The following is a 22,436-nucleotide window of genomic DNA, read 5'->3' as shown; positions in this document are numbered from 1 at the left end:
CCCCTTACCCTAACCCATGCCCTAACTCTAAAGTCCGTGATTATTGCACCACAGTGCAGTACATAGCCCGATTTGGAATGTCTTCCACTGTGGTGCGATAGTCATGGACCTTAGGGTTAGGGCACGGGTCAAGGTAAGGGGATAGCTCTACTAACTATCTCCTTACCCTAACCCGTGCCCAAACTCTAAGGTCCATGACTATCGCACCACAGTGGAGTACATAGCCTGATTTGGAATGTCTTCCACTGTGGTGCGATAGTCACAGACCTTAGGGTTAGGGCATGGGTCAAGGTAAGGGATAGCCCTAATAACTATCTCCTTGCCCTACCCTGTGCCCTAACCCTAAGGTCTGTGCCTGCTAGCCCATTCGGTCTAGCGGGTTTGCTAGAGTGCACTTTCGTGTTAGTGTGGGTGTACTTCTGAAGTTCGAAGTAGTGAACTTTTGTTCTTCAAAAGTACACCCACATATATATATATATATATATATATATATATCTAGATACAGATATTTGAAGTGCAAAATTTTGGAGTCTGAGATGATTGACTGTTTTGCAGTACGCGTTTTATGCCAAATTCACAGTATATCAATTACTCAAATGTTCGACTAGACTGTATATATATATATATATATATATATATATATATATATATATATATATATATATGTGTGTGTGTGTGTGTGTGTGTGTATATATATATATATACACATTATATATATACGCATATATATATACACATTATATATACATTATATATATATATATATATATATATGTATATATATATTTATATATATATATATATATATATATATATATATATATATATATATATATATGTAGCTAGATAAAGATATTTGGAGTGCAAAATTTTGGAGTCTGAGATGAGTGACTGTTTTGCAGTATGCGTTTTATGTCTGCTTTCATGCATGAAGAACTCATCCATGCTAATGTTACTTCTATATCATTCTCAGATGATTTAAACCTCTGTATTAATTTAACCTTGTACTACTGTTCTCAAACACTAAACATGTAAATATGCTTTACATCCTTCTCCAAGCTGCTGTTAACTTTTGCTTAGCTTTTGCTATTTTGTATTTAAATTTTGCTTAGTTTGTTTCTGTTTCTACTATGTATTGTACTTCCTATTATGGAGCTTGTACTATGTATTATTGGAGCTTTTCTCCCTGGGCCTCGGCTGAAAATGGGCTCTTTGAGCCCAGTGGACTTCCCTGGTCATCAAACTGGAAATAAATAAATAAAATAAATAAATAAAGTCTAACATTTGTGGAATGGGAATAAGTGTTACTGTGGGTTGAATAGATGATGGTGGATTTTGCAGTTTTCCTTCATGCACTGTGCAGACTGCAGGGAGATACCTCCTTCTTCCAGTTGGTATGATCGTCGAGTTGTACTATTTGTTTTCTGGAGTGTGTGTGTGTGTGTGTGTGTGTGTGTGTGTGTGTGTGTGGGGGGGGGGAGTGGAGACTTGTTTCAATGTGAAAGGTACAGGGGGTTTGCCCCAATATGAAAAGACATTCTTTGTCTTCTTTTTTTTTTTTTTTTTTTTGCTGTTTTAGTTTTATAATTGGTCTGGTCAACATTTTGAGGTTACACCAGCATTTTTGATACTGTAACTATAAAATAACAAAAACTACTACCAGCAGCAAATCACGGAGCTTCCAATGTTTATTTACGATAAAAATTGGTAGGTAAGGGTTGGGACACTTGGAAGTGATCTCTTGTTAATTGATAATTGCATTGCAGCACATGGGTATTTAAGTGATTGGGTTTTGACTCTGAAGAAGCCCGTTTGTCATAAGGGTGAAAGCGGTTAGGCATATGTTTTTATGTATTTTTTATTGTAAATAAACATTGGAAGCTCAGTGTGATTTGCTGCTGGTAGTGTTTTTTTTATTTTTTAGTTACAGTAGTTTAATTCTGTTATTAGCCAGTTAGTGCAGTTTTTCAGTATTTTTGATTTTTCTGAGCTTCATTGCTTTCTTTTATTTTACATTTGTTTATATGTATATATATATCTATATATGTATATATAAAATACAGATACCTTCCATCTGACTTGGATTTTGCAGAGTTTACTTCATATTTTTTGCCCTGTCCCTTATAATAGTTTTGATTTTCTGCTAAATCACTGAAGGTTACACTTATTAAAGTTTCATACTTCTTATTGTTTGAAAAATGCATATTGGTGCCAAACATGATGTTCTATTAAGTTAAAAAAAAAGTTACTGATTTTGTGCATTTGTCTCCTATTATTTTTGGCTTTGTGCAGAATTCTTGTGCAAAAAAATTGAGTGTTATGACAAACTCATTTTTAGGAGAGATCTTTACAGAGAAAGTAGTGTAGTGCAAAAGTGAATGTTCTTATACATTGAGTACCATGGTTGTACTGCAAAGCTTTGTTCTTCTATACTTTGCATTTTGTAATCAGTAATTACAGTTATATTAAATGTCTAACGTATTGATTTTAAAATCACATTTATGTAATTCTATACTGCCTTCTTTCTCAGTATCTGTTAATACTGTTATTGGAACTAATGAAGCCTTCATTTTAATGGGATGCATTACAGTTTGGATACCTCACATGGCTGCCAGCATCACAGAAATTAAACTGTGAATTAAAAATAGCCACTGAGATTTCTAGTAGGGAACTACAAAGGAACAATAGTAGCTCTAGAATCAACATTTGAATGAACACTTAACGGAAAAGATTTTCAGGTTTCTTGTTATTGTCCTTAAGGGCCTGTGCAATGAATTATGAGAAAACTTGTTCCTGCTTCATTTCCAGTGCAGTGCCTACGTGTATATATCTGCAGGTTTGCGTGAGTATGTATGTGTTTATATGTACACTTGTTAGATGTGTTTCAAAGGAAACTGAGGAAGCTAAACACTATACAAAAATAATCAGTAAACCTGCTGCTTCAGGAAGTACTGTGAAGTAGTAAATAAAGTGTGTCATGTCTAGTATGCCAGTAGATATTAAAACACAAGGTAACAAGTTACCCTCCCCTTGATGATACAGATGTCGGACACCTTACAGCTTATTGTTGTTTTTAAGAAAGGCCATACTTGTCAGTTTCTCTTGTAGAGGAGTTTCCTGTTGCATAATTTTGCGTTATATGATTCTCTACAGCAGAACAGATTCAGTTATAACTGACTGTACATAATCTAACCCATCATCTTATGAAGAACAGAGTGAACTTCTAAGTTATGCCCTGCTGAATTATGGCCCTTATGCACAGTAGTTATGTTTTGTCAATGACAGTCTCATACTTGAGAATGGGAGTCATGCTCTCATAAAATGCAGTCATGTCCTAGTAAAATACAGCCTTGTCCTAGTAAAATGTAATCATGTTCTAGTAAAATGCATTCACGTCCTTGTGAAATGCAGTCATCTCCTATTAAAATACAGTTACGTCCTTCTGAAATGCAGTCATCTCCTAGTAAAATGCAGTAATGTCCTTGTGAAATGCAGTCATCTCCTAGTAAAATGCAGTCACGTCCTTGTGAAATGTAGTAATCTCCTAGTAAAATGCAGTCATGTCCTAGCAAAATGCAGTCATGGTCTGGTGTACAGTATTCATATCCTGATGAATCTAGACATATTCATTTGAATTATAATATGTTCTATGAGTGGTGGTCACTTCCTGGAATGAACACTTAACGGAAAAGATTTTCAGGTTTGAGTGATGGTCATGAACCTGTGAACAGTAGCCATGGCTAGGTCGATGATGTTGTAGTTAATGTTTATCCAGAGATGATAATTCAGTTTGTTCTCCCACTACATGTCAGCTGGGGAACAGGTACAGTTTGACTGCATGCACTATCCTTAATTACATCTACCTGAACACACGACTCAAGAATAATATCCTAGAATATTGTTGCTCAACAAAGATCTCAGAAAACTCCAATGTACTGTCTGTAAAGGGAACTGCACTTCATCATATGGGGGGGTATCCTCTAAACCCACCTTATTAGTTATTCTAGCTCTGTGGGTTGGATATTTACTTTTATATATAACATGCTGTGACCTGCACCATCTATAAGCATTTAGCTGCCCATTCCATGTGCATCCCTCATTCCATTCCATGTGCATCCCACATTCCATTCCTTGTGCATCCCACATACCATTCCATGTGTATCCCACCTCTCATATCCATGCTGATTTATTGAGTAGCTGAATGATGTCAGGATTTTCCTGCTTACCTCAAAAAGCAGCTGATGATAATAGTAGCTCAATGAATGGGTGTATGTCGGTCACTGGATCCCTACTCAATGTTTACTTTGAATTGGCATAATTCAATGGTATAGTTGATCTGGGATGCTTGCTCTTTTTTGTAGTTGACAGTTCCTTTTAGTGACCCACCTGAGTTGATACTAAGTTTACATCTTGTGATATCTCTTTGTAAATGTCTTTCCATTTCTTTCTCAACATCTGCCCCCTTGCAGCACATCTAAATGATGCAGCCTGCACCATTACTTGGGATATAGTATGTCTCTGGGAAAACAGTTTTTCCAGATCATTCTGCACTGAGGCAACTATATTACACTCTGCTGGCTGCTGAATACTTCAGCAGGTCTGCAGAAGCCATGCAACCGCAAACAGCTCACCACACACTCATTCAGTACAGTAACTCATGCACAACTATGCATTCACATGCATTCATATTGTTTCACGTAGGAGAGAAAAGCCCTCTAGCCCCTATGTAAAGGCTGAGCTCATACATCCCTTACCAATAATAGTGTAATACTGAGGTTATTACTGCTATAGAAGTAAAGAGCATGATGACTCTCAGTGTTTAAATGCCACATCTGTCAAAAAATGGCCCTCCCCTTCACATTCATAAATGTCTGAGCATACACAGACCTCCTTAATAAATGTACATCAAGCCATTCAAAATCATTTTATTTGTTACTTGGTTTGGCTTGTTGCTAATTTAAAATTTCCTTTCAAGAATTATGTTTCTTGATGCGTACATGAATAATTATGAGTTTAAAAATGGATACAGATGACTCCCTAGGAATATTTACTTTCTTTTTGCTCATTGATTGTATGAAACTTATTTTAAATTTGTCAGTCAAAATCTTGAATACATTGTTTGGTTCTGAAAAGCCTTGACAGTTAACTGAGGTGGTGCTTCATTGTTGATTTTACCCTTGAATTTTCTAGTGTAAATATATAATATTTTACTATTCAGTGTTAGATATCAATGTTAATTCAGAATTAGCTTGTTTTTTAATTGTTTTGATTATTTCATTATTTTATTTAATTTAGCTTTGACATGTAAATCTGGCACAGTAAAATGTGGGCACATGACTAACTTAATTGTTACATAAAAGAGGCTTAGAACGTCATACATTGCAGTTTTACATGGTGTAGGAGTGTCTGAATATCATTTTGTGATATGCAGCTCACACATTTCTTTTGCATTTTGTTTTATTCAGCATATCCTTAAGAAGGCGCACTGAATTTAGGAACACAGCAGCCACCGTTAGCCAATGAGTAAGGTAGGTATATAGTAGTTATTATGTTGTTAGTATGTCATAATGGTGAGGCTTGTTTGTACATTGCACAATACATTGCGGCCCTGTCATAATGGTGGTTTCTACATTGCACAGTACACTGCACACCTGTTTATGGTGTATACAGTGTATGCAGTATTGCAGTAGATAATCAGAGTGTGGCGTATCATTAATATATGCTGTAATCAGCATGCAATGTGAAGGGGACTTGAGTAGTGTTGGAAATTATGCATCAATTTCTACATGTGCACCTCCATGATGGAGTGTCAGACAATAACATCATACTTTGTTTCATATGAATTAACCATAACCATGCCATGCAGTTATGAGTGTATGTCCATTAATACTAGGATACTAGCACAGAACAGATTTAATGTTTCTTATCACTTGGAACAACTTTTATTTAAGAACAGGAGTTCTCAATTTTGCATAACTGACATATCTGTGGTAATCAGAGTAATACCTGCCTGTTGATGCATAAATAGTACTTCCAAAGTTAGCACTTTTTTCTAATGAATGGAAACCTTGTAATGTACCTTTGCTTTAATATATTCCTTAACTCTGTAGTCACAGTTTGAAGCAATTTTATGCTTCTTACGTATAAGTTCAAAATGTCATATTTAAACCTGCTTCTGTCATACATTTTGAAATAGGTTGCTTCAGTTTATTTTGTGCAAACTGAATGATCTGAGACTTTGAGTTACAAAACGGTAGTGTCATCAGAGGTTCAAAGTAGGCAACTTTTTGCTGTCTGTAAGGTTTGTCACTAGGAACATCTAAAGCTTGATACTGAGTTGTCATGGAATGATAGGTAGTCAGCACACTATTAGAATTACACATCAGCTAATGTCCCCTAACGGCTGCAATGTGTGGTCAGTCTGCACGCAGTGGGTATGTGTGATTAATATAATGGGCCAGATCACAAAAGAGCTACTCTCAGTGCAAGTCTGCCCTGATTCTGAAAGACTTGCTCTCAGTGTAAGAGACTTACTTTAGTGTAAAGCCTATCTATGAGTATGCTAACACTGGAAGACCAGATTCCAAAAGACCTGTTATCAGTTGTAAGTGGTCACTTACACTGAGAGCAAGTCTTTTGGAACTGGATCCAGTGTTTTGACAGCACTTGTGCAAATTATCTTTGAGCGCAAGCCAAACTACATGCCTAATTAATTAGGTTTAACCAGGTAATTTGATTGATGCATGACTATTTCCAGCAACAAAACAGGCCATTAGGGAAGAAACATAGCTAGACATAATGCCATAATGCCATAATAATAAGAAGAAGAAAAGAGAGAGGCATACTATAAATAGCTGTATTTACTGTATAGCTTGTAGCTACACTGTTCGTAAAGTGATGTGGTGGTAGAACATGTTCCTATATGTTAGGCATCTTTGTGAGCACACAAGGAAACAATTATGTTGCATAAAATCATTTCATAGTTTTAAGAGTTTCATAGACAAATAGTAGGCTAGCTACCTACCCTTCAGATCATTGTAAGCCTAGCTAATTTTCCTTCAGGTAAACACATTAACCATTATGACAGTCCTCAGCTGAGATAAATACTATTTGATCAGAGAGTAACAAGAAGTGAGAATCAAACCCTGTATCTTGTGTTTGAAAGGAACACTTTAACCATTATACCATTATCACTGCACAGCCAGTACAGAATAAAAGCACATGGAGAAACAGGTGATAATACCAAATTACAGCATTACAAACATAAATAATCCCCTTTTTGTCAAACAAAGAATCATTTAGTAATCTATCAGATATTATGTTTGAGCATGCTGCTGTAACTAAAGTTCCTGAATATTTTATCTCTTAGTGTGAAGGTTGTAACAAGATAGCTATCTGCTCACTCATTTACTGCTCATTTAGATTGAAAGCCTGAAGCTTCCTCTTGAAGCCTTCAGACTTGGAGTAGTTTCTCAATCCACAAGTGACCTTATCACAGGTAACAGGGCCAAGTGTGGCGGGAGCTCATGCATATATTTTAGCTAGTCCACAGTTTGCTTAGATAATATGCTCCATTAGCACAGATTGCAACCCATAGGGTCAGTCTTAAGAGTACAGATGTGCTGGGAAAGAGAGGGCAAAAACATATGCAGTATAGCTTGAATACTAACAAATGATTAGCAAGGTCAACCCTGTCTTTAATTGGGAACAGTCAGCACCTGTCGTTGGGTCAAATTGTAATAGTCCCTTTCAGATATTTGTGGTAGCCATCTTTAATGGACCTATTCCACTGTCAAACAGTGATGCTGCCTTTGGGATGATGGCAGAATAAACCTGCAGATTTTGTCAGAAGAGCAATGTTTAAACGGGAGCTGAAATAGTAACGGTTAGTCTATATTTCATCTCCAGAGGCAGTGACTCTCTGTCAGTAGCATCTCTGGTTTCTGTACTTGAAACCCTGACAGTCATGTTACAATTTAACTTGCTGCTGATGTTGTTGTGAACATTTGGATGTAGGACTGGATGTAAGAGATACCTCAAGCAAGATCATGAGCAAAGATTTTTGAATGACATAAGTAGGTTACAGATATATGGTACAATATTTCAAGTTGTTCTGAATTAGGAGATCATTGCTTCTAAAGCGGGAATAAAATAAGGCAAAAATCAGAAGTCCTGGTTGAATGGGGAGGGGATGGGATTTACTTAGAATAATATGTTGCAAGTTCCTCCTGTTTGACAAAGTGGTTCGTTGATTAAGACATATTCAAGAACTTTACAGCTACCAGCTACATTTATGATTATGATTGTCTGAACCTTACAATTTCATATTCAGGCACTAAACATCAGACAACAGTACAACAGACTCACACAAAGTGAAAAAATGGGTATCTGAAGTAATACTTTATCTCTGATTCCTTTTCCTTTAATTACAAAAATGCTAAGCAGTTGATTGGTCTCATCATGTCTGCCCAAGTTCCATGACCATTATACATGCTCATTATAGACATTTGTAAGATAGTTGTCCATGAGTTAGAAAATTTCAGCTGAGTGAAGTGACCCTGATTTTTAACTGCTCAGTATTTTGTTGCTGTTTTTTAATTTGCACATTAGCTTAGCTAGGTGTCATCAGCTAGTGACAGTCTAGGTGTCATCACTAGTGACAGTGTAGGTGTCATCACTATTGACAGTCTAGGTATCATCAGCTAGTGATATTCTATGTGTCATCAGCAAGTGACAGTCTAGGTGTCATCACTAGTGACAGTGTAGGTGTCATCACTAGTGACAGTCTGCGTATCATCAGCTAGTGATATTCTAGGTGTCATCAGCAAGTGACAGTCTAGGTGTCATCACTAGTGATAGTCTAGGTGTCATCACTAGTGACAGTCTAGGTATCATCAACTACTGATATTCTAGGTGTCATTAGCAAGTGACTGTTTAGGTTTCATCACTAGTGACAGTCTAGGTGTCATCACTAGTGACAGTGTCATCACAAGTGACAGTCTATGTATCATCAACTAATGATATTCTAGGTGTCATCAGCAAGTGACAGTCTAGGTGTCATCACTAGTGACAGTCTAGGTATCATCACTAGTGACAGTCTAGGTATCATCAACTAATGATATTCTAGGTGTCATCATCAAGTGACAGTCTAGGTGTCATCAGCTAGTGACATTCTACAGTCAGAATAGTCTTGTACAGTAGGCTTTCTGAATCCTGACACCTCCAATTTCACCAGCTGCAGGTACAGTTCAATTGCCATTACTTCTGAATTATTCAGAAAATGACCATTGACTAGTCATTGCTGACATCATATGAAAATATGGTAAGTCGAGGATCAGAATGATCTTGCAGCCAATAAACAATTTTGATTTGATCAACCTTCTAACTGCAAATACATTTAATTAAACTTATCTTGTGTCAATATAGTATGTATTAATATGCACCTCCACCAGGCATAAAGAATACCCCTTTCCATATTCAACCCATTAGATAGCTTACAGGCAAAAGTCATGCCATACGTTTAGCCAGTGTTAATTCTCATATTAAGCAGCCTCCATATCCCATCGTCTGCTCCATACTTTTCCCTTTTACCTTGTAATAACTGTTTACTCGATCTCAGTTAACTGTTATGTGTTGATATTATAAATGTGTTCACAGGTAGTTAATAGACTTGAAGTCCAGGAGACCATTAATGGGCCTAGCCCAACTTCCCAATTTCTCCTAAACACTGTCAGTGACTTGCTCAAGATCCCACAGTAGGCAAACAAACTGCACTCTACACGACATGAAGCAACTCATTAACTGCACACAGCCTTAATCCTATTCACCAACTGCCAAATTTACATAATGAAATAACACAAAATCTTTATGCTTGCAGAAGCCTCTGACAATTTCTTTTTTGCTAAACTTGCAACTGTAGTGAATGAGTAATTTATGTACTGAAAGTCTATCATGAAATGATTTGGTAGTGTGTTATTTAAATGATATAGAATATTATTTCTTAAATCCCCCTTCATCAAATAGTTCTTAACAAGTGTTCCCTGAATTTGTTGCTGCAAAACTGCTGCTATTAACGCATTGAAACATTATCTTATAAACGTTAAGCTATCCCCTCTCAAAGAATAATTCAGTTGTCCCGCTGTAAACCCAAAGAATAATTCAGTTGTCCCTCTGTAAACCTCCATAGTCATGACCCCATCAATTCAAAGTTATTCTTAGTTGTTCAGCTGTTACTATAACAGGGCCCAAATTCATCCCTTCCTGTAACATATTGTGACACACTCCCCCATTTACACTCAGGGGATTACTTGTTATCTACAATGACGTCAGTATACTCATCAGGGCCCTTAACATTTAACAGATATTATTTGCTAATATGCAGTCAGAACCCATCATTGATAACAGGGACCAAGGCTAATTTAAGGTCACCTATATTATGCTGTTAATGAATATTATACAGATGCAGTGCGCAGCATATTTCAGGGCTCTTTTATGAGGAGACCCATGGTGTTTCAAAGGTGTTTTTGGAGAATGTTTTCTGCAATGCTGTTACCTACACCAAGCGTGCTAAGAGAAAAACTGTAAGAGCTATGGATGTGGTGTATGCTCTAAAATGCAAGACAGGACCCTTTATGGCTTTGAAGGCTAACTTGCCTTTCCTTTTCTTGTAAAGCACTCTTACTGAATCAATGTAAAGTTCATTCAGATATTTATATATTTAAGATAAAGTCTATATTTTATTAATTTCTTGATAGATTTTTCCTTGAATAGTACCTTCAGGACAAAAACAAACAAACAAATAAACAAAAAACAGTGTAGACAGTATATTAATTAATGATACTGTAATAGTCCCATAAGTATTTTAAGGTCATACACTGGTCTACCACTAAATATCTTTATTAGCACCTTTGCCATATCAAAAGTCCTTCTAGATGACTTGGTATATAAGTACACAAGTGGTTTCCCCTTTAGGACTTTTACTACATATAACAGTGCTTCAGTCAAAAGACCAAACAGGCACTAAGATGCAGTGACTAATGGCAGACCAAACAGGCACTAAGTTGCAGTGACTAATGGCAGACCAAACAGGTACTAAGATGCAGTGACTAATGGCAGACTGCCTGATGACATTGGGGGGCTCAATTAGTTGTTACACTTCACAGTTCTTCTGTAATCCTTGCCTTAATATTTACCATCCAAAAAGTCTTCTTGGTAGTAACTAGAAAACCATACATATTTTTTATACTCAGGATCACTTTTAAGGCAGCCAAGCATGTGTGTTTCCCTATCAAACACCTGTGAAGATTGTGTCTTTCCTGCAGCCAAGGGACAGAAAAATACCATCACTTTTGTCTAAATACATATCTAACCAAGCACACAACTCAACACTATGGCCCTGGAGCCCCCAAAGATTAATGGTTAAAGATTATTTAAGATTAATGGCAATGCACTTCTCAACAATCCAGTACACTAGACATGAAATCACCTTTCCGCTCCCAAACTAATAAATGGGCAAAAACACAATAGAAAACACTACTAGAGCAGCCTGTGAAAAAAGCAGTTTCATTTACCAGACCATCACCATGACTCAGTTGGGGATTAGCTATATAACAGTTTTCCAAAACAGGCACTTAGCATTGGGAGACCCAGAAACTCAGATGGAAAAGAACCATCTCATGAAAATCTACCATGAATTAATTAATTGAAGTATCTCATCATGTGTAGAAAAATGTAGGTGCTTCAGGCGACACTCACAATAACCTACTAGATATTTAAAAGCTTCACAGCATCATGGCAATGGAACCAAATCTGCTAATACCATCAACACAAGTATAGCAATTTACTAGGCATTAGAAAAATTCCAATATCTTAACAATCACATAAAACATGGTAACTCATAAGATATTGGCTAATATATGAAAAGCTTAATAATACCTTCAGGTTTACTAAATTAAAGCTGTAACAGTTCCCATCCAATACAGAAAAGCAGTTCTTCCAAGGCTGACCACTTCTGGGGGTGCACTAACAACTCAGCTTCTACTACTGTTCTTTGATTATCCTACACCCCCCCACGTCTTGTGCAGCATTACCATTTGACAGTCTAGGCTCAGATTCAGATATATCCCAATTCGATCTCCATTGCAAAGTCCTCCACCATCAGCATGCCTTTCATATACACTTCTGTGATATCACAAGGCTTGGTCTTCCCCTTTCTAGTTTTATTATACATTAATGATCTCTCCAGATATATACAACCCTATAATATTATATGTTGCTGACATTGTTATGAATAATTCTGACCCAAAGATATCTACTCTGCAATTTTAAGTTAGTCTGTAGTTAGTTAATGGTTAATTCACTTCCCTTATTATAACAGAAACTGTCACTCTGCTTTTTTAGTATCACACAACAGACAAAAGAACAATGCCAAATATGCATTTGCACTCCCAAAAAATCTGACAAAGCAAGCTTGTTAGTACAAAAACCTTGATTTAACACTTGCTAACTCACTGTCCCTCAAATCACACACACAGAGATGATCCCCCGGATTCATGAAGCCCGGCGCAAGTCCAGCATAAGGCTGCCGTGCAGCGTAGATGTGGAGTATTCACGCCATATGCATATTAATGAAGGCACGCAGCCACCACAGCCACGTGCATAGGAAACGTGCGCAAGTGCAAGGGGCATATCGAAGTTGCGCAGGGAGGCGTGTCAATGTCGGCTTTCGAGGAGCAACCTAAACTGCTGAATATTATATTCCACCAGCAATAGTAATCGTACCTATCAGTGTCCATGGAGACTGAAATGTATGCAAAGCAGAGTCCCTGCGAACAGAAAATGAAGACTCAAACACAAATGCACGGTAGGGAATAACGGGTCCCTACCCATGAACAAATGACAGGAAAACCGTGTGCCTGTAGTCCAACGTAGTGTTGATAGCTATACCATGTGGAATTGAAACGTATCAGATGTTAGTGCACCACCAGTAGGTACGTCCAGTCCAACGGAGAGGGTCACCAGCCGACCCATAATTTGAGGGAGGGAACATAGCTGTGCAGATGTGTCCATAACAAAATACATGAGGAGAAATGTAGATATAGGTAGTGACCATATGTCTGAATCATATCCCACAAGCCATGTAATAGTCACATACAAAAGGTATGTCCGTATTTCACATACCAAATGTGATAGGAAATAGCATACGCATGTAAACGAAACAGAAGGAGCATATAAACAAGCCATAACAACACGGACACATGTAGGCTGAAAGGAACAGTATGATCCGTATCGTCGACCAAGATTACCACCTGTCCCACTTTGCAAGCGACAGTCCCTCTGTGGGCAGATGTGTCCTGACACAAACATGTAAAACTGGCAAATGTCCAGAGAATATAGGACATAATTCCTCTGTAGACGTCATGCAATAGTTGCATTAAACATATTTCACTAGACGTATAATACATAAATGTCATAACAAACAGAATAAGATACCGAAATGCTACAAGAATAAGCTTAGATATAGGCAAGAATTGTAAGTTCTATCTGCCGAACTGACCGTGGGTATGTGTCAGCCTGTAAAATATGCTGTGTTCACCACAACTGTCACAGTAGGGTTGCCACCCTTACAAATGGCCAAAGTGGGACATGTTTGGTACAGACATCAGACTGTACAGGCTGACACATACCCACGGCCAGTATAAAGGACAGAACATAACTGTTTTGCCTACAGAAAAGCGTATTCCTGTAGCATTTTAGTTGCTTAGTCTGTTTCTCATAACAGTCAGGTATTTTAGATACAGAATTAACTGTTTAATGCAACTATCACATAAAATATAAGAAATATGTTTGTCCTAAAATCTCAGGACATTTGCCATGTTGACAATTACATGTCAGGACACAACTGCCCAAAGAGGGACTGTCCCTCACAAAGTGGGACAGGTGGTAACCCTATGTCACACTGTGGCCAATTGAAAAGGTGGAAACACAACCGTTGATTGTGGGGAGGCAATGTCCACAACAGTCAGACATGTGTAAGGAATAGCTTGGACATAGGAAAAGGTGCCATCCTACCAATGAGTAGAACAGGCTGGCAAAATCCGGAAGGCAGCTGTATAATCCGAACGTGTATGTGACACAGTCGAATGGGTAGTACCCGGATACACCAACCAAGTAATGAAAGTGAAGTAAGGGCGTGTACCTATGTGCGTGAGGTATAGCATGTGGACAGCAAACATGGCAGGGTAGTCCACATAACCATAAAGGTACCCGACACATGTAGGGTAGTCAATGTGTAACTCTGGCCGTGTCATGGGCCAACAACCAAAGTAGTGCTCTATGGGGTGTGAGTAATTCGCGTGTGAGGGGTGTGTGTTTAATGGTAAATTCCTCAAAGGCGATACTTGTGTCGTATGCAGAAAAGGTGAACCGGAGGTGTATGAGGGGGCAGCGGGTGAAGTGGAAATAAACACAACCTCATGTAGAAACAGCTGCAAGACAAGCAGACAGGCCACACAACACACAACACAATCCCACAAACATATGAATATGGAAATATGCGAGACAAATGTATAGATACAGCACCACCACATACCCACAGATGGGTACTGATGGAACTGGCCAGAACAAACGCAACACACCTGGATGCATAATAGCCTACCCAGCATACCCTCCACAACACACAACCTGTCACCATACCAGAATGTCCACCAAATCCAGCTGTACTTGGTCCACTGGTTTGTTGCAGAAACAGCTACACACAGTGACCCCTACGCATATGTAGTAGGTATTGTCACCCTAGGCAGTGTCAGGATTGCAAACCATGTATCCCATGCAGGTAAAACCCCCTGCATGTTTTCGTGAAGCCACAAAAATCTTCATTATCTAACTTGTTTTCGTCTTGACAAATTTCTGGGATATCCCTCACGGGATGACCAACTTGTGTAAATAGCAGAATGCGTATGATGACATGATGTCCAATCCAGTAGATATCTGGACACAAGTCAGAATGTGCACTGGAGGTCCATGACACTGTCCAGCCCTAAGTGGGCATGCATAACCTACCACCCAGGATAAAATACCTTCCCGTGACGCACATGTCCAGACACGAATAGGAAGGAGAATATAATGCACACATTTGCAAAGTGGAAAATGGCATGAGGGCGAGGAAGACACTACATAAACAGGTCAACCCTGATCAAGTGTGAGGGACACTGACTGTGTGCAGTCGTGACTGACCATACCTGTCAACCTGTGTGAGCAAGATATCTGGACAGAGCAGGGAATATAAGTGAGACAAAGGTCCAAACTCAGGGACAATCTGTAAACATATCTCTTAGAAACATAGAATTTGATAGAATAACAGTTTGCACATTGGCATTAATGTCTGGAGTATGAAGTCTGAAACCCAACTGTCTGTCAGCACGTTCCGACTGCAGTCTTTAATGCTGAGCTACTGCTGTGCCAGAACACAACAGCATATTACAGAGGTCTGTGCCATACCACTCAACTGTCCGGATATTAGCAGAATGACTAGGGTCACCACCTGTCCCACTTTGCGAGTAACAATCCCTCTGTAGGCAGTTGTGTCCTGTGAAAAAAATCAATACATAGCAAATGTCCTGAGAGTTTATTTCCTAATTTACTTTAATAGTCACATAAAACGGTTATTTTATATATGAATCGTCAATATGTTATGTGAAGTAGCATAAGCTATTCAAATGTTACTAGAATAAGATATTATATGTACAAAAAAGGTTAAAGTTCAGTACTATGCACGGCTGTAGGTATGTTTTGTCCTGGAAAATCTGACATCTCTACAGAACATGTCCCACTTTGGGCAGTTGAAAAGGTGGCAACCCTAAGAATGACCACAGGTTCGCACCATAGTGTTGGTGTGTGCCTCCGACAATCTGAACCAGTGTGGTAAATAGCTGAGGATTGACGTCACTAAATAATGAGAAATATCCTGAGTATAAGACTCCACAACCTGCAGAAAAGTCATGCTAATGCAAAACCTAGCATTCTATCAACGTTGTAAGCTTGTAAGAGCAATCGTTAAAATGTATCCCTAATTGTCCCCCCATTGTGTAGGTTTTGCACAGGTTCGGTGCTCTAAGAGGTTGAGAGGTGTGGTCCGTACATATTTACAGGAACAGCCCTTCACACTTGTGTAATGTACAACCACATACCTGTAGTCACTTCATGTCCAAAAATAATAATCCCCGTATGACTGTATACAGGTAATAGTCAAATGTGAATGGGAACACCCCTCACCGTGGAGTATGGACTGTAACAACCCCACCCATAATATGTAATGCCAACAGAATAAGCTGCTGACAGGTGCCCAAACACCTGTGTCTATAAACACAGGTAAAACTTCAAAATAGGGAGATAATCCCTGTCCATATGCTTCATCTGACATTTGACCTCAGCCAGGGAAGTTCCGTTCACCAGGTGGACAAGCCTAAACCCAGATCACTACATGAACACCCTGACAATCAAAGACCTGTATGTGGCTGGACTATATGCCTTGGTGTTCTGCATACCCTCGGAGTGATTAACAATGCAGCCGGAGTCCACAGCAGTAGGCAATAGGGAATGTGTAATATGTAGTACCGCCTTTTTCCCAGCAGGAGAATGGATGCCTGTGTCGTAGGTGAAGCGGTGAGGCATATGTTGATGTAGCTAAGTACTATGGGTAGGCATATCAATGAAGGAGAACACCAATAGAATAGTGGTTCCGGTATCCGGCCAACGTGAATGCAGTCCTAGTTGACCTACGACCACTGCACATATAACTTGAAAGTGTAATTAAAGCGTTCGTGCAGTACACACATTTAAATATGTAAAGGTGAACGTGTGTTACGCAGTAGTCCATAAACTGGAATACAGATATGTAACTGTTATGGTCAGAATTATGAAAGTTCACGGAAGCACAATTATCTATGAAACCTATGTAACCCACAATAAAGACATGCAAGTGCGCCTACGCATGTGTAATCCGCTCACAGAATAGAAAATGAATGGTGTTTTCCCCACGTTCCATGTACATGGCTCATACCAGTTAAACCCGTAAAGTACAAAACCGGACAAAGCCATGACAACAACTGGTACAAATAGGGACAATCCCCAGATATTGCCTAACAAACATAGAAAGTGGATAGAATAACAGGTGTGTCACTAGCATGGATTCTCTGAAGGGTATGAAGTCGTAACCTGAAATGTTTGTCATTATTTACCAACGTCAGTCTTTAATGATATGCCACTAACTTGCCAGATAGACACAAGGTTCTGAAAAATGGACCACAAATAGGGACTATCCCCAGATATTGCCTAACAAACATAGAAAGTGGATAGAATAACAGGTGTGTCACTAGCATGGATTCTCTGAAGGGTATGAAGTCGTAACCTGAAATGTTTGTCATTATTTACCAACGTCAGTCTTTAATGATATGCCACTAACTTGCCAGATAGACACAAGGTTATGAAAAATGGAGCAAAGATAAGAGGCAAACAGCTTTACATGCAGCAGAAATCTGTACAGTTGAAAGGTATGATATGGAGATATATATACACATATATCCACAGACATAATCCAAAGCAAATTACGAGATGAGGAATGTACAGACATATGTATATATGTACAGATATATATATCTATACACACGATACATGAATAGATATATACACAACAAACATATGTCCCTGTACATATAACACATATACATAAATAGGTCACGGTATAGCTGATATGGATGGATAGACAGACAGACATGCATGAAAGGAGAATACACCGATGGTTTCCAAACCATTTCCCGGAAAGTACCAGTGTGACAGGGTCTGCAAGTTCTACACGTTAAACATGAATATAGGTGTCCTTTGCAGGACCCCAAAAATTGATCTGTACGAAGTGCGAACCATCATTGATGCGAAAGATGTCACAGCTGCAACTACGATATAGCTGTACATGCAACAGTAGCAGGTGCAAGGGTAATAACACATGGGTCGATTGAATGTATGACGTACGAGCTGATATCTGCAGAGTGGGGAGTGCTCGGAAGTGTCCTCACACTTTATTATCGCTCACATTAAACATGTCTAATGGGTACTGTGGAGGTGTGTCAGGTATGGGAATCATGGGTATGCAGAATTGGGCCAAGGTGCTGGTTGGCACAGATCTATTAGGTACGCCCCATGGGAGTGATCAATATGCCTGTGTGGGTATAGCACACGCCTATATTCACTAAAAAGGTGCAGCCCATCCACTGGATATTGTGTAAACCATTGGGGGAAGACGTAGGGACCTATATCAGTGTCATGTAGGCGATTATCATGGATGGACACGCATACGACCAAGATGGTAACCATACCTGCCAGAATGTCAGAATAAGACAGCTGGACTAAGGCATAGTACACGACAGACAAATAGGGACTATATTAAATATACCTCAGACAAAGTCAGACCGTTAATAGAATAATTGCGTAGTTGGGAATACGAATGTTATGAGAGTTAGTAATCATGAAATAGAAATGTCAGTCATGATTACCTAACTGCACAGTCCGTCATGGCTTGCCAGCAATCTATCAGAAAGGCACATTATCATGACAAATGTAACAGAATCATAGGTCAAACCCCAGGGCATACAGGTGAGAGGTATGAAGGTAACCCATCCTAATGAAATGTACAGAACTAGTGATACTAGGTGGACAGGTGAGAAGAAAGACATCAGGACAAATGACAAAACATGTACAAGTCATAAGCATGTTTGTCCACAAATGTGAATTACAATGTATGGCCTGTGAAAGTCAATGTGGAAAGTTAATAGACTCAAACGACATGTGTCCCTCAGGGTGTCATGCAGTGTCACTGATACAGAGTCCAGTCCACCATACTCGTACGTGAGCTCTGCCACTGACGGAAAGTGCAAATACCGGCCTACACATAAGGTACATGATGGAATAAGTAGTGTAGATAAGCACCTGTTGGCCTGTGTGAGGAATATAACCCAGTGGGTGGGTGTGTTCTGCAATAGGAATGTAATGGTAACTGGCCTGTGATGGCGCCATGTATTGTGTGTATTGGCGTAACTGTACGAATGTGCAGATGTATGCCTCATATGTGTGGTGTGTTCCTCTCACAATCTGTACCTGTCTGCCAAATACCTGAGAACTGATGTCATTAAATAATGATAAACATATGTGTTTAAGACCCCAAATCCCTCAGAAAGGTCATACTAATACAAAACCTATAATACTGCCAACTATCTACGTTTGTAAGAACAATATGTAGAATCTGCCCCTATCTGTCCCCCCATCATGTTAGGCTTTGTACAGATGTTTTGCACTAGGAGGTTGATAGGTATGATCAGAAAAAGACACATGTCTGAGGAAACAGCATTATCAACCGCAAGATAACGCAGAAGGTATGAAAAGCGCTGCAGTAGGAAGTTCATCCGCAGGTATGTGCTGACATGTCAAATGACACAGCAGTCTACAGGAAGTACCTATAGGGTGTCACCTTTACCAATGATGACAGTGGGACATACCCACAGCCATGCATACACCACAAATAGACATAGCACACAGCAAAGCCTAGGCCATGATACACGACGCCTTCGGCATTTATGGATTGAGTAAGAGTACAGCAAGGAAAGATGACTGCCAGGCTATTCAGCAAACACCTGCAGGGGCGTGCAAGACCGCCCGTAACATGAACATTGCATGGACAATGTTGGGATTTGCAACATACCCCATTTGTATGTGTAAGCTATGCAAATGATGTAATTATAGGGTTGCCACCTTTCCAAATGGCCAAAGTGGGACATTTGTGCTACAAACATCAGATTTTGCAGGGCAAAACATACCCACAGCCAGTACAAAGGACAGAACTTCAGTTGTTTGCCTGAATAAAAGTTTATTCTTGTAGCATTTTTGTTCCTTATTCTGTTTCGTATAACATTTAGGTGTTTCAGATACAGAATAATTGTTTTATGCAACTATTACATACAATACAGAAAATAATTTTGTCCTAAAATCTCAGGACATTTGCCATTTTCTCACAATATTTTGCAGGACACAACTGCCCAAAGAGGGACTGTCCCTCGCAAAGTGGGACAGGTGGAAACCCTACATAACTACGTGATACATGAAACAGTAAGCTGTCCGTGCAAGAGCAGAGTTATGTGCAGAAATGTACCCGGATGTTTTGCAACTAACGTTTTGCATGTTGCTAAATGGAGCAATGACAGCTGCAAATACAGTATGAATACAGTCGAAGAAGCATGCCAATGTCCAAGTCCAAGGCCAGAGATGCTTTGTCCATTGGATATCAATGAACCAGTAGTTGTCCTCCCCCGATCCCTGGTGTGGAAGCGTAGCGCAGCGCCACGAGAACGCGCAGCACTTCAAAACAAGACATATGGATAATTACATACAAAATGTAGGTTTAGTTAGATGTTAGTACACCATGCAGATGAATGGCAAGCCGGAGACAACATGGCTACTGCGTACTGGTAGCTATGTGTGGAAGCGTTCTGTCAGAGATGTAACGAAGCATTTGTAGGCAATGTGAGGCAAGTGAGGCTGAGGATAGTGAATCACAACATGTCATGCCATATGGGCCAAGCCTCTACAGTGTAGTGTAGGTTAAGGGGACTATTAGAGTAAAAGATAGGTGACAACAGGAGTATGTATGTACAAAACACTGTAACCTCACCAGAGCAGTGTCACATGTGTGCTGTCAGTACTCAGTGGAAGAGGCGTGTCATGAGCTATCCCAGGGAACATCAGGAGACTGACGGCGTACGCCATGGATACCACCGATGTGACCTGCAAACCTGCCCACAGTGTGTCTGCGCCCATGCGCGCCAGTAAGCCCGAGTAAGTATGTGTGCGCACGTGTTAGCCCGTGTGCGCATGTGGAAGAACAAGTAAGCTAGTGTATGAATGGTGAAGCCTGTGTAATGTCGTGTATGCATTTGTAAGCAGGTATATATGTGTACTACACACATCCCACACGTACTGCACACACAGACACACATGCTGCCAATACTACACACATCAGTGAAATGGCACATGGATGGAGACTACATCATCAGAGGTAACAGTGCTGTAAACTATGCTACAGTGATGGTCATAGCTGCAATGCATCATGCCTGCTGAAGTACACCTGGAAGTAACACACTGTGTGTTAACAGCATGCTAACATCAATACAGTGGAATAAAGCCACTGTGTGCAGCAGCACCAGGTTAGTCAGATCCTGCATCAATGTTACACATCACAGGTGGTGGCACAGGTGACATCATATGCACAGGGTGTGGTGTTAACATGTCCAGAGCTGTCATAGAGCCATCCAATGTACACGTAGGTGTGTGTGTGTGAGGGACAATGGTTATTGCATGGCCCAATGGTGGTGCAATGGGTGTGTGTATATGATAGCCGTAGCTGTTTGTGGTAAGTGTGTGTGTCTGCATATACACAGGTACAGCATGTGTCAGCCATATACAGGAGGTTGTGGGACAGTCACAGACCGTACCTGCCAGGCTGTAGAGATCCCCATTACTGGCCATGGACACCCCTCCATTCATCCAACACAACCCAGTCCTGCACCTGTCAATGTCTACACATACAGTCCTGGGATCTGTACCACAACCTGTGGATAAACGTGTGTCTGTAATGTTAACCTGGGGTGCATAGAATTGACAGTTACTACAGATGGATATGAGCCATACTCACACTCCAATGTAATAACCACTGCTGACTGTTTCCGAGATCTGCATACGACCACTCAAAGGTGCTGCACTAACATTGTTTCCAATGCCCGTGTAATACCCAGCAACACAATAACCGGTCACTACACATGTATAACCCACGATCACTACAGCACACAGTATGTGCACTATCACAGAGCCATAGCAGATGTACATACATCCAAGGTGTTCACGTACAGACAATGCAGCACAGTCAAGAGTGATAATCCCAACATACATATCTATATACAATATACATATATATATATATATATATACATATATATATATATATATATATATATATATATATATATATATATATATATATATACATATATATATCTATATATATATATATATATATATATATATATATATATATATATATATATATATATATATAGATACATATACACACACACACACACACACACACACACACACACACACACGTGGCAGGGTTGGGAGCAGAACATAAATGCAAGCACTGTACCACATGACAGCATTACGCAGTTACAAAACGCGCTACCGTGATCAGTGGATCACATGATTCACACAGGCACACGTCTAGCCTGCAGACAGCAGCATCAAAGGCAAAGACGCTGCACGGATGTTATGGAGAGTGAATACTGTCAAAGCAATGTACTGTTGTCATGCAGCTGAAAACACACACACACACACACACA

General features: G+C 39.4%; 1 protein-coding gene across 2 annotated transcripts in view; it reads left to right on the top strand.

The window, feature by feature from the left end:
• Positions 1–22,436, top strand: part of LOC122792925 (signal-induced proliferation-associated 1-like protein 2) — a 2,084,855-nt gene that overhangs the window by 396,662 nt on the left and 1,665,757 nt on the right. For both annotated transcript variants that reach the window (XM_044060495.1, XM_044060497.1), the window contains exon 2: positions 5,466–5,528. The gene's annotated coding sequence lies outside the window, so the exon portion shown is untranslated. The remainder of the gene's footprint in view (positions 1–5,465; positions 5,529–22,436) is intronic.

The sequence above is a fragment of the Protopterus annectens genome, chromosome 2.part0 (assembly GCF_019279795.1).
Source record: "Protopterus annectens isolate FY-2018-M chromosome 2.part0, PAN1.0, whole genome shotgun sequence".
Classification (NCBI taxonomy): Eukaryota; Metazoa; Chordata; order Ceratodontiformes; family Protopteridae; genus Protopterus; species Protopterus annectens.
The sequence above is the reverse complement of the archived record's forward strand: the minus strand, read 5'-3'. Positions and strand labels throughout refer to the sequence as shown.